The sequence below is a fragment of the Agelaius tricolor genome, unplaced genomic scaffold (genome assembly GCF_023055355.1).
Source record: "Agelaius tricolor isolate 1412-34295 unplaced genomic scaffold, bAgeTri1.0.p SCAF_3, whole genome shotgun sequence".
NCBI classification, from domain to species: Eukaryota; Metazoa; Chordata; class Aves; order Passeriformes; family Icteridae; genus Agelaius; species Agelaius tricolor.
Genome location: NW_027269263.1, coordinates 46374425 through 46392285, shown reverse-complemented (window position 1 = coordinate 46392285; position 17861 = coordinate 46374425). Strand labels below are relative to the sequence as shown.

The following is a 17861-nucleotide window of genomic DNA, read 5'->3' as shown; positions in this document are numbered from 1 at the left end:
AATTCTTCTACTTATTTTTCTTATTTCCAGGAATTTTTTCTTTGATGAAGTCAAGACTGGTGAAACAACTTTGTTCCTGTTAATTTACACATACTCATAGTAACCTGTACTACTTAGGAGTTATTCTGGTCATAAATTTCTCATAAATAAATTCTTCAGTGAAGACAGTATAAATTGGAACATCATAAGAAAATTTGGGTTTCTGTAGACCCTCCCCAAATTGCAGTGGCAACCCCAAATTGCAGTGGCAACCACAAAGGCTGTTGTGATTTGTTGATGTATTATAACTGCAAAATACTACTGAATAAATAGGAAAATGAAAGTAGAGGGAGTTATTTCATCAAGTGATTGATGTTTCTGCTTTTACTATAAGTCACAGGAAAATAGTTGCCACCATCATCCATAGAGCTGCTTTTAAAATTAAAATCTCCTATCGCAGTCAGTATTATCCTTTCCACCCAACCATGGATTTTATCAGGATGTCCTTGTCTCATACAGAACTTTGCTAAGAAAACAGTTTTCTTTATCCTCTACTCAAGGTAGTACTAAGAAGATGTAATGATTTCAGGTTACTTAGCAACACAGGCAATAAACATCTCTCTTTAAAGACGACAGTCCCCCTTCCTAAGAAACATTCTCTCTCAGTTTACTGCCCTGGGGTTTGAGGGGCTGGATTCTTTTCTGTAAGACAGCATCCAACAGTCAATGACACTGTGTTAGATATTGAATTTATCATAGGAGAAGAAAAAATAGAACTTTAGAAAGCAAAATGCCTTAATGGGTTTCGTTCCAGAGAGGCATTTCCCTAGCTTTTCCATGCTACTATCAAGAAGCTGTTGGAATGGTGGTTGAGGAAGCAGGCAACAGACAACTTTCAGGGGAGCTGTACTGCGAGCCAGTGCTGTCAGCTGTGCCACAGCAGCGCTCAGAGTGGTGTTTCTGAGGATGCCATCCCACAAAATAGCTGTGCTAGGCCCATGACCCAGCACTACAATGAGCATGAAGCAACTTACCTGCTTGATATCAAACTACCTCAGTGTTTCTCTGCTGCAAAAACCTGTAAATACTGTGTCATTGCTGATGTGTTATGAACCCACAACACATGACTTTGAATTCACAACATGTGACTTCCCAGTAACTTGTTTTACAGCCTTGGCTGTAGCTTTGTCATGTACTTATCTTGTATAAACCGTGTTCACATAAATAAACTTGAGCACTAGTTGTCAGAAAAATACTGAACAAGTTAAACTAGAACAATATCTCTTTAGTTCTAACATCATCTCTGACTGAAAATATTCCTGTTTAGTTCCAGTTATATGTCAGCAAAAAGTATGGGAACAGTTGCAATTCTGGATCAAATATTTATATCATTTGATCCAAGTTCACTTGTTTCACGTGGGGCCAAATTAATTTTAATCTGAGACATAGTAATTAGAAATAAGGGACAACAACAGATCAGAGAAAGGAAAACCTGTCACTCTTGAGGAAAAAAAATGTGAAACTATCCTCATAGATGCAGTACACACAATAGTCATCTAGAGAAAACCAGAAGATCCCATTCTTCTGAAGCCCTTTTTGTCTTTGCTATCTGTGATTCAGCTTTGGAATTAATTATGACAGGTTTTATGACTACAATCTTTTAAGGCTAAAAATAGAATGGGAGACTGTTCTATCATCTGTATCGCTGAACTGTTTGCTGCCTTATTAATGGAATACTGCTAAAACAAAATTTCTAGTAACTCCAGTATCTTCAGACCATAATTGAATATCTATTTTTTTCTCTCCTATGTCATGATACTGCAAAAAGAATATGAATCTGGTCTTGTAACACTTTTGCTTGGTTTAGCCTGATTTTTTTAATTATTATTATAGTGTCTGCAAACAAGTCAACAACAGTATAAACTCAACCATTAGGATTTACATGGTCAGTGTCAGAAGTGATGTCATTCTGGAAATAATGCTAGCAAAACTGCACTAGATATTTTTCATACTTCAGCAGCATGGCTTATCTACTGATAGTCATTCCTACTGATCAATGATCCCATGCAGCTGCATCAGTGCTGGGCACATATGGAGAAGAATGAATGCAATTTAGCATTCACATTTGGCACTGTCAGTAGGATTCATCTGATTTGCAAAGGAGGCAGACAAGAAATGCAGCCATTAATAAAGATGATTCACTGTGGTAGATGATCTTTGAAGCCTATACTTAAAAACATCAGATCTGCATATATCCCTGAATTCTGCAACTGTTTTTAAAAAATTTTTGGCAAGTAACTAAGCTATTAAGATGTAATAATAACCCAATAATTCAAATACAATTACACCCCAAAACCTAAATATATTCCCTTGATTCCCTTGATTTGCAGAAAGCTTTCAGTAGGAAAAATATTGATGTGCTCTAGATTTAGACTTGTTTGGATAGCATCCAGCTCTCTGGATTTCTAGTTAAGGATTCCACTGCTCTGTTGGATTAGATTTCACAGGATGAGGTTAAAGACACAAATTACTGCTTTAAAATACCAATGGTCCCCAGAAAGAAATGGCTTGGGGTTTACTTTTATGAAAATTTTAAGATCTCTCAGTAAAAAGAAAGATTTACGAAATACTGAAATTAGGGTTTTAAAGAAAAGTCCAATGGCCTTTGAATAAATAGAAATAAAATGGACCTGAGGAACACCAAAACAGTTTTCTTGCCATATGTTAATTACAGTACTTAGTGTGATATTCAGTTAATAGTAAGGCGCAGATTAACTTAAATGACTAAGAGATTTTTGGAAAGAAGAATTCTTAAAAATTAACATTTTTCAGAAGACTAAATGGAGATAAGATTTCCCAGATCCATGCTATCTGGGAAAAATGCAACTCTGTTGTATCTGCTTTTTTTTTTTTTTAATGGGCCAATATACAAAACTGCTCAGTACTCTAGTTTCATTTACTCTAACAGTTAAGTTGTGGCTGATCAAGAAATCTCCCAAAATAGTTTGAATCAGACTCCAGCCCAATGGTGGCAACTAAGGTGTACACTAATCACAGAGTAATTTGTGGAAAAAAATTCAGCATTTCTGGTGTTCAGTAAAGCCCCAAGACATTTTTTCTGTTCTCTGTGTTCATTCTTTGCAAGTTATCTGCTATCAGTCTCCATCATAGGCAATATGCAAGGCTTTTGGATTGTTCAGGTCTGGCCAATCCTACCTTAGTTTGACACCAGAGGCAACTGCAATTCCACTGAGGCTGTTGACATGGCACTTGAAAGATACTTAGCATAAGAGAAGATAGATATTTTTGGCTGTAGAGTATTTTGTCAGTGCTTTTAAGAAAGTTTCCACAAAACAGAGCAGCACCCAAGAAAAAAATATGAAATATTTTTTGTGTGCTGAAAAAAATTAAATTTATTCATCCACTTTGTACACCTTTTAAATTTTATGATTTTTTTTTTTAGTTCTATATGAGGAAAAGATGGTGAAGTATCTTTCTGAATATCTGCACTGATTTTCATTACTCCCTCGGTAGTTTAAATTAATCCCAGATGTGAACAAACTGTTTTGTTGTTATTCCTGCTGCTTGCTGTATGCCAGCACAGTCAAATACTAACAAGTGTGCAGCCATGCCTTTTCTGAGCAGAGCAGCACAGACACCTGCCATCAAAGAGCAGACATTCATCTCTGCTTGCCGAGGATTTATGTAACTATCAACACCATGTATAGATAAACAGATGAACAAGAAGAAATAACCTCCTTGATGGCTTTAGGTCATCTACTTTATTGTATCTTATTTGGATAAATTTTGAACTTTTCTGTATCTTTTAATATCTCTAACCAAAACCCCACTTCCCCTCCCTACTTTTTTTCATTTTTGTTTACTTTATCATTTTGCCTTTATCTTCTCTCCCAGTTTCTCATGACTCATGCAATTTTCATTACATTACATTATCATTCTGAAAACAGTGAGAAATCTGTCAAGAATAGATGTAAATGAGATGTAATAAAGAACATTTGGGATTCATTTCAGCAATCTGTGCGATATTAAAGAGATAAGGAGGAAAAGAGAATGCTTGCTTAATGTATGGTAAAGACAATACTAGACAAAGTGGAGAACAATATTTAAAGACAATCTATTCCTTCTGAACATGGTCTGCTCAGATTAGCATGTTCAATGGAAACTTTACTACCTATAACATTGTGCCAGCTATGACACTTTTAAAAATAGAAAGGCAGGATTTGTTCATGAAAGTCTTCTGCAGTTATTGACGTTATTATTTATTCTGAACAATTTATGCTTGGTTCTTTATTAAAGAAAGTAAAAAGCACAAATCTTGGCTTGACGATTTTATGATGATGATGAGCCTTTCTGCAGTAAATCAACTGGATAGACTTCTGCTGATGTTGTGTCTCCACATGAGGCCAGGAATCTGCTGCCATAGGTAACTTGCAAGGTCAGGTCTTTCTTAAAAATCCAAAATAATAAAGGAAATAAACCATCAAAATTGTTTCAAAAGAATACAAAAGAGAACACAGGTCCTCACACATATATTTTGATATCTCTTCATTTTAACAAACATAATTTTCAAAAAAATTTTCATATGAAAGCGAATATGCTTTTCACTTCTCGCAAATTCAGTACTGATGCTTCCACTCTTTGGCAGGTTCTCATAACCCAGGAGTTTGACAGAGTCCGGTTTCCTTCATATGAGAATTCTAATTCCTCACAATTGTGTAGAAAATAGTCACCAAAGCACAGCCTCAGCTAGAGCCTAGCAGACTTCCTCACAGCAGGAAATCATGCAGGAAAGATGCAATAGTCTGGAGAAATCCTAGGTGGGAGAACAAGAAAGAGCATAGGACCTGACGTACAAGTCAACAATCAAATGTAGAATTATTTGGCAGACAAGACCTACCATGCTGAATCAGATGGCAGGTCCATTACCAAAACAAACAACGTAGGAACAAATGAATCATTAAGCATGTGAAATGTGTGGGCTTGAAAAGAAAAATTTGGCTATTCAGAATGTTTTGGAGTTACAAAGCTGTATATGTTCAGCAGAATAAGGTTTGAGCATGAGTGAAAATAATTTCTTTGGAAGTCTTCACTAGTATGAAAAGGTTACTGCTCTTAAATAAGTATTTCTTATTAAAGTAAAAATCCCCATCATTTATCAACACCTCTAACTGTGGTTCTAAATGATGTTTTCCAGGTCCTGATAATAATGCAAGCATGGTAATATTTCATTTAATTAGGCAGAAGATTAACAGAAGAAGAAAACAAGAGTGTCAGGAAACAGAAAACTAAGAGAAAATACCAGAAGAATAATATTTATTTTATGGAAGAAAAGCAAAGAGCCAAAACACCTTCTAAATCCAACAGAAATATCAGTAGGTTTAAAGCATTTTATGTAATACTGATAAATTGTCTTCAAGTGTGCTGTAAATTATGTATTGCTATATGCATAGAATAGGGAAGTTCTTATATACATATGAAATATGAATATTTGCTTTAGAATATTTGGCTTTAGAGTAAGAAGAAATTCAAATTACTAGACCTGTGTCACACTGACTCAGCAATGTTCCAAGATTAGAAATATTGTTAATATTTTATTGTAAAACAATTCTATCAGACTCTCTTTGTTTTATATTGAGTGCCTTTTTGATTTTTCATGTTGTGTTGTATTGTATACTGACAAGGAAGGTCCGGAACAAATCACAGAATCATCAGACTCTAAGCTACTACTAACTCCCTCTCACCATGGTAAAGGTGGTTTTTTGTCACCCTATTATGTATCTGCCATAGCTTTCCTGTTAAAGAAAATTATCAGATATTCAGAGCCCTTTATAGCTTCAAGCTACTCAAAAGCAGTTCTTCTCTTTTAATACCCCAACTCAAGAGAATTTTTTTAATTAAAGAAAACCATCCATTTTAATATTGTATGTTTCTTATTTATGGATTGCCAGTGAAGAGGTTGTCTATGGGAATAAAGTTATTAGCATAAAATACCACAAATATTTGTAGGTAAGATCTTACCTACACTATTTTGATGGCTTTTAAGGAGAATAGACTGAATGACTGAAAGTGCACAGGCGTGGTCTGATACTGTCCATACCAGCAAAATCAAGCCTACATTATAAATGATATTGCATAGGCCGTTACCTCCACTTAGTTTCAGTTTTAGAACAACAACAAAAATATGTTAAAAGTTTCTTTCTCTAGCTCCACATTTTTTAATAGATTTATACTTTTTCTAATACTTAAATTTTCAGCTTCGTAGTGGTTCTTTAATATTGCACTTTTAAACAGTAATGCAGTTCCTTACGTGGAGAAGGCTTCTTAGAAAATTTGGGTCAATTTTTCATATCTAGCTATCATACCATACCATACCATACCATACCATACCATACCATACCATACCATACATTCCTGTCATAATCCTGTGTTGAATCTTTTTCATGTGATAGGCCAAATATGGAATGTTCAATGATTTTCTTTGAACTCTCCATGCTAAAGAATATTCGTACACAGTAGAGCTAATTGCTATCCTTCATCAAACATTTGCATTTTACCCTCTAGAACTTTCATTTCGGTTAGCCGGTAAAGCTAACTATTTTAGATTTTCAAATATCTCCACTAAGCTTAACCCATCATTTTCTCAGGAGACTGGAAAAAATTTATTGCTGCACACATATATATTCTAATTTCATTTATCTATTTCCAATTTATATTCAAATCCTTTTTCCATTCACAAGATATTCTTAACCAGGAATTTGCACAGCAGAATAATTAAATCAATGAGAGAATTTTGGTAAACTAAAGATAGGCTTACTTTGAATAACTCCCAGAATTACTTCAAGGGATATATAGAAGTTCCTCTTCACTAAGTACAAAAGCATCTCAGTACGGTGTTACTCTAAGAATACTTACAATGTAGGAAGTGGATATAAAGCAAAAAATCAGTAGACACTATGTATTAGCATAAAATGGTTGCTTTTGGGTGCTATAAGGAATTAGTATTTTTTGTTTCAAGTAAAGTTTCCCTTATCAGATAATTGAAGAGACATGTAAGTAATCCATGGACATATAGAAGTTCTTGCAGCCAAAGAGAATAATCATTCTCACAATTACACTATGATTCACATTAAATTCAGGGTATCTCTTGACTTTCTCATGGATATACTTTCGTCTTATTTCTGTCAGCTGAGTCCATACAGCATTTTTTGGCTGTCACGAACAAGACAGGTCAAAAAATAAGTTGTCAAGTTTACGTTTCCTGACAATTTTCATTTCTCACCTCATTGACAGGTTTTCCTGCTTAGACAAATACATTTCTGTATTTTCTATCAAGGTCTTTTGTACTTGAGATGTTTAGTTTAAAATTAAAATGTTCAATATTTGACAATCTTATCAGAAACCTTCTCAAGTCCTGTGTTTACCCAAGCTGTAAATCAAGGTGATTTTGATTTTAAATCAATTTTGGGCTTTTAACTGGCACTATATTTTACAGTAATTTTTCATCATTCAGGAAGCATCACATCTGCCATTCTGGAAGATATGTTTTCTTGGTGCATTTCCCCCTCCTTCACCCTTTTAATGTAGTCTCACCTGGCTACTGGCCAAATGATTTTATAGACAATCCATAAATTACCTCATATGAAAGAAGCGAAAATAATTGCAGCAACTAGCTTTGCAGTGTTTTATTAAAAACAATTCTAATAGTTGCAATCAGGGGAGGAATTAAAAACCTTTAGTGTCCTTATAAGAACTAACTGGTAGTCTGCCATCTACCAAAATCATTCCTTAAAAATCAACAAAAAAAACCCCTTACAACCAAAGTGAGATTTCCAACTAAAGTAAAATTTCAAAATCAATATTTTTACAGAAGGAGAATTTAACGTGGAGAAAGGAGGACAGAGAAGTAAACTCTGCACAAAGATGTCTCCCACAGAGTGCAGTTAAGGACATTTTTCCCAGCACAGAACATCTGAACTAATATATGGCCTTGACTTTTTTCTTTCTGACACTTAGTAGAATCAATGCTGGACACATGTATGCAAATAGCTATTTCAGGACTGCAAGCTTTTCTGAGGTTATTGATAACATAAACCAGAAAAACCTTTCAGAACATTAATGTACTACTAAAAATGACCTTTCAAAATCTTCAAGCTTCAAAGTTACACCAAACATGACAACTCAGCACGACAGAACTGCATCTGGTCTCAGAGTACTCCCATCTGAGCTGGAATCCATTGCTTCAGTGTCCATCCCATGGCAGGAGTGACAGCAGGTCTGAACTTGGAGGTCATATTTTGCCACAGGACACCCAAACGTCAAGCAGTATATTTGTACTAAATTCATCTTATTTTACTTGGAATGCAGTAAAAAAAGACTGAAGTTTCAGCCTTGAAACTGCCCACACAAAGGAGCAGTAATTGCTTTCTCTCACTTAAAACAAATAGATTGTGTTTTGCTGGGCTTTAATGTGTCTAGAGGACTGACTTAGTAAGTCATAATAGCTATCCTTTATATAATCCTGATATCCTTAAGCTTCCTTCTCGGAAATAAAGATGCATTATAGCTTTGCTGAGAATGTGAGCATCTATTCTGTTCTCTTACTTGAAAAACTAATTCATTTTATTGCTACATTACTGAATACCAACTAAATACTAACTGGAAATACAGCTCTGTGAATAAATACCTAAGTATTCTCTAGGGTTAATAAAAGCCATTCTTTAATACACTACAAGCAATGATTTTTGAATTGTTTCTCTCTGTGTGAAAGTTAGTTACCACTTTCTTTTAAAAGTAAGTCATGTACTATCAAAGGAAGCATAAGTTATACTATGAAGTTTTCAAAATAATCAACAGTAATGTTCTGTAATTTTTATATATGTGCCTACCCACTTTAATGTGCCATGATGGGAAGATCTGTATTTTCGGTCTAAATCAGATGTAACTGAGTTGGTGTGGGGGTGGCAATGCTCACTCTGTACTTGGCACTGGTGATGCCACACCTCAAGTGTTGCATCCAGTTTTGGCCCCTCACTGCAAGAAAGGCATTGAGGTGCTGGAACAGGTCCGGAGAAGAGCAACAAAGCTGGGGAAAAGTCTAGAGGGACATATGAGAAGTGGTTGAGGGAGTTGCCATCATTCGGTCTGTAGAAAAGGAGGCTCAGGGGACTCTCCACAATCACCTGAAATGAGGCTGTGGCTAAGTGGGAGTTGGCCTTTTCTCCTGGGCAACCAGTGACAGGACAAGAGGTCATGTTCTCAAGCTGCACCAGGGGAGGTTCAGGTTGGATATCAGGAAAATTTTTCACTTAAAGGGTGGTGAGGCATTGTAATGGGCTGCCCAGGGAGGTGGTGGAGTCACCAACCCTGGAGGTATTCAAGAAAATGACTGGACGTGGCACTAAGTGCTATGGTTTAGTTGACATGTTGGTATTTAATCAAAGGTTGAACTCAATGATTTTGAGGCCTTTTACAATCTTAATGATTCCGCTATTCATCCACTATAATACAGAACTCATTTCTGAAAATTCTGTACTTTATCGGCAGTCCAAAAGTAAAACAAAACAAGTGTTCTCTCCTCAACTGTTGAATAAAAGGAAAGCATTTATTACTCTTCTAAGGACATCAGCAGAAACAGGTGCAGTAAAACTTAATCTTCTACAGATTCAAATATCTTACTGAGAATGTAGCTTAGTGGAAACCCAATGGGCTGTTATTACTTTTGATGCTGTAATGTTTGTGTGCTTCTGTTTATTTTAAGACTCCATTAAGCTAAGCACTGTATACACACATGGTAAAAAGTGTATTCCTTACCATCAAAGGAGCTGACCTCTAAAACAAATTACTACAGAAATTTCTGCAGTCTGGAAGTGAGATGAGAGGACACAGAAATAGAAACAAAAGTATTACACTGCATGATGGTGGGCGATACAACAGTCTCATAAGTAAAAACTGCAGCAAGGAGAAAAGATCCCTTAGCATAAGTCTGTTTAACACATTTATGGTATTAGACAGTGAGGGGCACATCTCATTTCCTGCAGGAGCTTCTTCCACTACTAAAGACAGCCAGCTCAAAAAAATCTTTTTCTGCTTTCTTAACCTAAATGATGTAGCAGAAAAGTGAGACCAGGAGCTGAAAACAAGAGTCCTTACAAATAAAAATTTGATATTTGAAAGCTTGCTACATTTAGGGGCCTGTGAGCAGTAAAACACCAGGATATCAGTTGCTGCTCTTCTAATAACCTATAGTAATAAAACCCAGACTCATGGTTATGTTCAAAATATATCAACCAATTTTTGAAATTCCTTTAATTGTAACTTTTTTACTGCAGTATCCCAATGCCAAACAATTCTAATTTAATGCATTCACCAAATCCCCACCATTGCTATCCCTATAGGAATGAACAATAAAGTCACTGAAAAAATGTTACTTACTTCCCCATATCTCACAGAATAAATGATTCTTCTCTCCCCATAAATGCTCTTTTCTCTAGAAGCTAAAGACTATTGGTCTGAGTTGATGGAGAAAGGCAGCTAATCTAAGGTGAGCCAGAGGATAATTCAAAATTGAGCCTTTTTGGACAAATTCGAAAAATAAAACAAAGACAAAGCCAGCCATTATGGGGATAATACTTGCTTAATTTCACAGCCTAATAAGAAAAAAGATGCACTCTAAAGCAAGATGGGTCCTTTTAATTACCTCCCATTTGGGGAAAAAAAAAAGAGACAGCAACTTTTCATCACAGTTGCTTCACAGAGTTTATGATCCAATCACTTGGATTTCATGTTACAACTTCTTTACTTTGGAAATGAAGTTGTTTGTTCATAAACATTGTAGAATACAACACAGAAAAGACAGGAGATCTTTACATACAGTCACAGACAAAACCACCAGCTGGACAAATTCTAAAATTCTTTGTAAATATGTCTAAATAAGAGTCACACAATTTTCTCCACCTATTTTATCTTTAAATTAATTAAAAAGTGCTAAAAGAGGAAAGCACTTCTTGTCATTTTTCTTCAGTATTTTTGGTGGGGTTTTTTCCCTACCTCTTGAATGATATTGCAAGCAAAAAAACAGTATGTTAATAACAAATGAAAAAGAAATTTAAATTTATACTTAATTCTCTTTAAAAAGTTGTTGTAAGCCAATCTTTTTATCACTATGTGTTCTGTACTGGGAAATATTCTCTTTGAGAATGGAATACAAGTTTTTCCATGGTGCTAAAGGATCACTCATATTTGGGGAAAAATACGTGCAGTCAACCAATTCTCTTAGCAAAAATGTGAGATCTTAACCCTCAAAGTCTTAAGCTATCTTCACTATTTTTAAACAAACGTGAAATAACTATACATAATGTAATTTTAAAGTAGTACCCATTGCATTTCAACACATTGTTTCAGGCTCAGCAACAGTAATACTATTCACTCTGGTTCTAGTGAGTGAAAAATGAGGGTCACATTCAGGTGTCTGCAAAAGCCCATGTAGACAGACTCAACAAGGTTTCTCAATCCTTGTCTCTTGTTAGGTTGACTAGTAGAGACACTGTATTTTTTCTTCCCATATGAAGATAAAAAGCTCTGTATTTTCTTGCAGGTAAAAAAATGTCCATGTCAATTAATTGAAAAAATACCTAGCTCACATTGACTGAACTTTTATTTGTGTGTCAGAAAAACATACAGAGAAGCTCTCTAACAAGGCAGTTTGGTGAGAGAAAAAATGAGACTGTACTTGAATGGGATTTCCAAGATCACCTTTATTCAACAACTACAAAAGGTGAAAACTCCAATATCCTCATTATTCCTGTCAATTCATGTTTTGTCTCCATACCAAATATTGAAGAAGCCACCAACCTTCTCTTAAAAAGATATCACCCAAACAGGCATTCACATAAGCAAGTACTGCTAAGCCAATTGCAGAATTATAACTGGCAAGTTTAATTTTGTCATGGAGCTGGAAAAGGCAGAAATGTTTAGAGAAATTACAGGATTGAAGAACCATTATTCCTAGTAAATGCTATGAGAGTTTTGGAGTTCCTAGATACCTTAAATAAATAAGCAACTTTGGATCAGTAAGTTTTGATTAGCATTAAATATATTCAAGGGTTGAGGGCTGGAACCTCAGTGCCTTCTGCTTATTAGATTGGTTGTGAATTTTACTCTGTTTGTTAATTTCATTTTATTTTTCATAAAATTATAATTTAAAAACCACATCATTCAAGTATGTTATTGTTTAAAAGCTTAACTGGAAATTATTTGATCTAGATACTAGTTACAAAAATACCCAATTAATTATTTGTGACTTTGCTTTGCATGAGCTATAAGACAACATTTTACTTTAGAATAAACTGCCTAGGAGACTGTCTAACCTGAGCTGACATTAATTACATAGCATTGTATAACATTACTTACAAGACACTCCACTGATCAAAATATTTCTTTTCTGATCACAATTTCTCCAATTAAAATATTTTCACTGTTCTTTTTCAATATTTCTCATTCACAGACCTTCCTTTTGCTTAATTTCTCATTTCTGTACTGTTCTAAGTCTTGACTGAGGTTGTGGACTCTCCATCCCGAGGTGTTCAAGGTCAGGCTGGATGAGGCTCTGAGAAACTTTGTCTAGTGGAAGGTGTCCCTGCCCACGACAGAGGAGCTGGAACCAAATGATCTTTAAGGTGCCTTCCAACCCAAACCATTCTATGAGTCTATGGTTCTATGAGTTTGTCTTCTCACACAGCTAACCTACTACACTGTAATTTTAGAAATTCCCTAGGAGATGAGATAATCTTACCTGGTAACTATTTCGCCTTTTTTTTTTTTTTTTCCTTTTTAATAACACCAACCAAGAGAATAGAGCAAAAACAGGACACCTACCTGTCAAGAGCAACTTTATTTAAGAGTGCACCCTATCCTGGGTCTGGCTTGGGAGGAGTTCATTTTCTTCTCAGCAGCCCATACAGTGTTTTGCGTGTGACTGAAATGGTGTTGACAACAGAACAGCATTCTATCTGCGACTGAACAGTGCTTGCTTGACATCAGTGTCTTTCTTGTTTCTCACTTTGTTCCACCTGAGAGTAGGCTGTGGGTGGGCAAGAGGTTGGGAAAGAGCACAGGTAGAACAGCTGACTCATAGCTGATCGTTTCATCAATGACAAAAACCAGAGTAAGAGAACATAACCTTAAAAACAGGTGTATTATCTTATTTAAACCAAGGGAACTGTTTATAAAAAGAAAATTTAGTAATTTATAGTATTTTAATTAAATTACTACAAATAATTATTATTTGAGTTTAGTACCTTGAATGTAGTGTAAGCTAAATATTTTGAATAGAGGCATTATGACTGCATAATTCCATTATTTATCAAGCAACTTACCTACAATTTACAGTTGGTGAATTTTTATCCTAATTTATCTCATTTATTGTTTTGGCTCATCATGTTTTCTCATGGCACTGATTTCAAAAAGAGACTTTGTCTGCCTTCAGGCTCTATTCATTCATAAACATTTCTGTTATCACAAGCCTATAATCATCAACTTCAATTTGTTTTCCTTGCAATTAAAGAATTGATTTATTATCTAGCTCCATGTTTTTAAAATAGTATCAATTTACACATGAGCTGAATACCATTCTCGCTCATAGATTCATTGGATATACATGAATTCATTGAGTTCTGGGTCTACTGAGGAGAAGACAGAGGAATTCTGTACATGTCATGCAGATAAAGGCACTTAATTAAAGAATCATTTGGGGTTATATGCATGTAAATAAGGATGAATGGGATTCATTAAATACTCAAAAAAGGTAATTCATTGCTTAAAGTACTTTTAGTTCACTACAGGATCAGCTGGGGTAGTGGAACCACTGTTAAAGGTGTAAATTTATGTTCAGGTACATCATGTGCAATAATTTCAGACTGAAAAAACAATGACACAGTAGTAAGCTATTTCTCTAAGTCCCCTCTATAAAACGTTTACTAAATCTGAAAGGATAATTAATTCCATTAAAAATAAAATAATTATAGGTGATATGAATTCCCCCATAAAGCTTCTCTTTTACTACTAACTTAGACTAGATGTCAGAAGGCTTATGTTAGTGAAAATCAATCCCATCTAAAGTCACCTCTTCAGAACATACAGTTTTGGTATTTCAGTAGTTCAACACAGTGTTGTATGTAGTGAAATGTCAGATTAAATATTCAAGTTTAGACAGTAAAAGTGTAGGATTTCTAAATTATTATTTATAAATTTTTAGGCTGTACCTGTTACCAGAGGTTGGCCATAGTCATGAGTATAATCCTGAACACACTACAAAATTCTTACCTCCTTCATCCCCCCAGGCAGAAAACAGCCAAACATCTCAACTGAAGTAGTCAGTTGGCTCAGATTGGAGTATTCAGGTGTTTTAAGGCAAGCACTTGTGCAAGTGCTTTGCTGGATCATGGTCAAAGCCTTCTCCAGGCTTCCTGATGGCTTCTTTATCCTTGTCCCAGCCTTGCTGAATGGGCTTTTAGGTTTGGGTAAAAAAAGATTGTATTTACTTTCTCCTCACCAAAACCAAATTCTGCATCTTCTCAGACTATTTCACTTGAATCAGCTCTTCATCTTTCTTTCCACTGACTGTCCCTTTTTATTCTTCATATCATTCATATCCATTGTGCTAAAAAACTGGTTTATTTTTCTTAAGAAACACAGAGACATCGTAATAACATTTGTAAAGGACCTGCTATAACAGCCTTTGAGATCAGTGGGAGTTTCTCCATTGACTTCAACAGGTTTTGAACTGAATTCTAAAATTCTAGGGAACAGCAATGAAAGAGTTCTCTCATCAATTCTAGGGAATAGCAATGAAAGAGTTCTCTCACCAATAGCAAAAAAGTTCAGAGTCTCTCTGTATTAATTCTACTGAAAACAATGGCAAAATAACTGTTTACTTGTCTAAAATGAATTATTCTTATCCTCTGTCATATAAACAATTCCAATAATCAGCATGTACATATACAAATGTATAAAATTCAGAAATGCATGTAGTAACTAAAAATTAAATTATAATTTAACAGATGTAATGATATATCAGTATTAATAACCTCATTTAAAAGTCTGATGAATACAAAAGCTCTTACATTATAATTACTATTAGAAAGAAAAGAAGTCTTGTTAATCTGGTGAGCAGCTGATGACACAGAAAATTATAAATAATGGAAACATTGCAGAAATTAATTCTAGATTAGGATATAATAGTTTATAATTAATAATAGAATGAATATTTTTAGCAGAGAGTAAGTATGATCATAGAAAAATAGGATGTTTTGGGTTAGAAGGGATAATTCCTCTGGAGACTGTTCTAATTATTAAACTTCTTTACTCACCCATGATTCTCAATTTTTTAAAAAGGACCAGTCTCTTTCCTACAACAGGTCTAAATGAAGCTAGATCCTGGCCACAGCATCCTACAAATGCTGCATCAACTGAATACTAATGAAATGTCTCTTTTCAAAAAGTTTTGAGGCTGCCAAAGACTAATGAGAGACTTTTCAAAATGGAGAGTAACACAAAATACAATTGCTTGGGCAATTTTAGGCAATCAAGTTGGTGGTATTCAATTGATTTATGTATAATTAGTGACTATTATATTGGTTAAATTAATTCTGAAGACACACTAGTTTTTTATTAGTCTGAGCTGCTTCTCATCTGTTGAGGCGTAGCTGCTGGAATAGAAAACTAAAAAGATGAGGCTACCATTATTTTTCCTATTTGGCAAAGAAAATTCATTACTGCTATATCATACATTGTATGCCACACTGTTCTATATTTGCATTTTTACTAAATGCAATAATATCTGTATTCCCATCATCATCTTCCCATGTCTTTTAGTAACAGACTTGTCCTGGCACATATTGAACATATTTTGCATATAAATTCCAGCAAACATAAAATACAAGTTTATCTTTGCCTTCAATTAGCATAATTATTTCTGTTTAGTTGACAGTTCCTTGAAGAGTCAAACTGGAAAAACTGCTTTTATTAATCATGGCAAGAAATGCTAAGACAGCCCATGAGAGAACCTTTCTTTTACTTATTGGCTTTTTGTACAAGCTGTATTGGCAAAGTCATTTCACAAGTTTAATGGATGACTCCAGCTTGTAAAATGTATTGGTCAAGGTAGGTCATATGGTGTAGTATTTACAGATATTGAACCAGACAGGTTCAGTAACTAGAGTAGTTAAATAATAATGACAAAAGGCTGCATGTTTACCCCTGCCTTTTATGCCTTCCATAAATATTTTTGTGCCATGGGAAATTTAATGCTATATTGCGGTCAAAAGATCAGACTTTAATTACTTTCTGGTCAAAATTGACATTATGTTGTAATTTTTAAAACCTGTCATCAAAAGCTTAATTTTACTTGATAAAGACAAAAGTTGTGCCATCATGAAGGCTGGAATCATTTGTGTTCAAAAACAAGACATTAAGTGTCTGTGGCAGTAGCAGTAAAGGAATTAGGAAAAATCCCATCATTTTAAAATAAAAAGCATTCACAGTAGAAGCTCTCAGTTAGCATTCAGCTATTAGAACTGAGTCCAGCAGTCTGCTTTTTTTCTCAAGATTTGGGTTTTCTAGTGCTGTAATATTCCTCTAATGCAAATCTACTATCATGAGAGAATTACTGAAATTCACAAAACGTCATGTAAAATTAAAAGATTATCAGTAAAATATACTTTGGTATCTAACAGACAGCACCTTTTTCCTTTAACTTGGGTTAGCTATTTGCACTTTCTGTTTTGGATTAGGATTTAGTCATTCAGCATTGGTGAGAGGCATTGAGTGCCCACTAATCCTGACTAGTTTGCTGTCTCACCTGTGAGGTTTACCTTTAATCTGTCATTGATTTAAAGTTCAGTGATGTCATTCAGTATTTCCACATAGGCAGCAGGAAATAATGTGTATAGTTGTTCTTTCCCATGCATTGATCTGCCAAAAACTAGCCAGCTTATTAACATTCTCACAGTACCACAGTGAAGCTACTGATTTCTTTAGAAGGGTATCAGTCTGTTGTTTGGGTCTGCATTAGTGCACCTACATGTCTTCCCAAATTTTCTCCATCAAATTCACAATGCATATAGTGCCTTTTGTTTGTCCTTTCTTAACCCATGCAAACAAACATGTTATGTTCTTCATAGCCCTCCTCTTCTCTGCCATCCTGCCTGCTGCCCTGTTTTCCCAGAAGGACAGAGATGCTCTGGAAGGGGATGCACCTATGCAGATGTACCCAGTGACAACTGGGAGTATCACACAGAGATGAACTGGGAGTAGGGTGCCAGAACTAGCAGCTGACAAGGATCAAAGTGCCTGAGGAGTACTACTTCCCCTTGCCATTCCTGACCAGTGAAAATACACTTAGCAAAGCAAGAGTTTTTCATGCAACTTGGAAGAAAATATGAACATACAAAATCTTTTTTCTTTATTTTAGTGCTTACAGGAATAAATTTTGAGCATTAGGCAGAAAAACACACTGATCTCTTAAGACAACATTCATTATACTGTGGAGTAAGTAAACACAATAACAATTAATGAAATAAAGCTCTGAATTTTATAGAAAAGAAAATTGTACTTGTGATAAACGGATGAACAGAACAGTATTATATTTAGGTACTCCTTAAATGCAGAAGTAGTTACTTCACAACAAAATGAAAGGACTCTGCCAACAAGGCTTTCAAAGTTAAATAAATCTACTTGTGTTTGTTGTTCTAATTTAGTAGGTCAGTATTTCAAAGAAACCCTGGAGATAAGCAAGCTGGCAGGAAAATGAGAGAAACAGTTGTGGGGAGGGTAGTGAGAAAAGGTTTTGAACCTGAATTACTCTT

The 17861-nt window shown here is 35.0% G+C and overlaps 1 long non-coding RNA gene across 1 annotated transcript; it reads right to left on the bottom strand.

Moving 5' to 3' along the window:
• Nucleotides 1-3985: 3985 nt before the first annotated feature.
• On the bottom strand, nt 3986-15406 carry LOC139588716 (uncharacterized). Its single transcript, XR_011678784.1, has 4 exons — nt 15366-15406; nt 14320-14503; nt 12874-13078; nt 3986-4446 (listed from the first exon to the last, which is right to left on the bottom strand). It is a non-coding gene; the product is annotated as an uncharacterized lncRNA (long non-coding RNA).
• Nucleotides 15407-17861: the final 2455 nt, after the last annotated feature.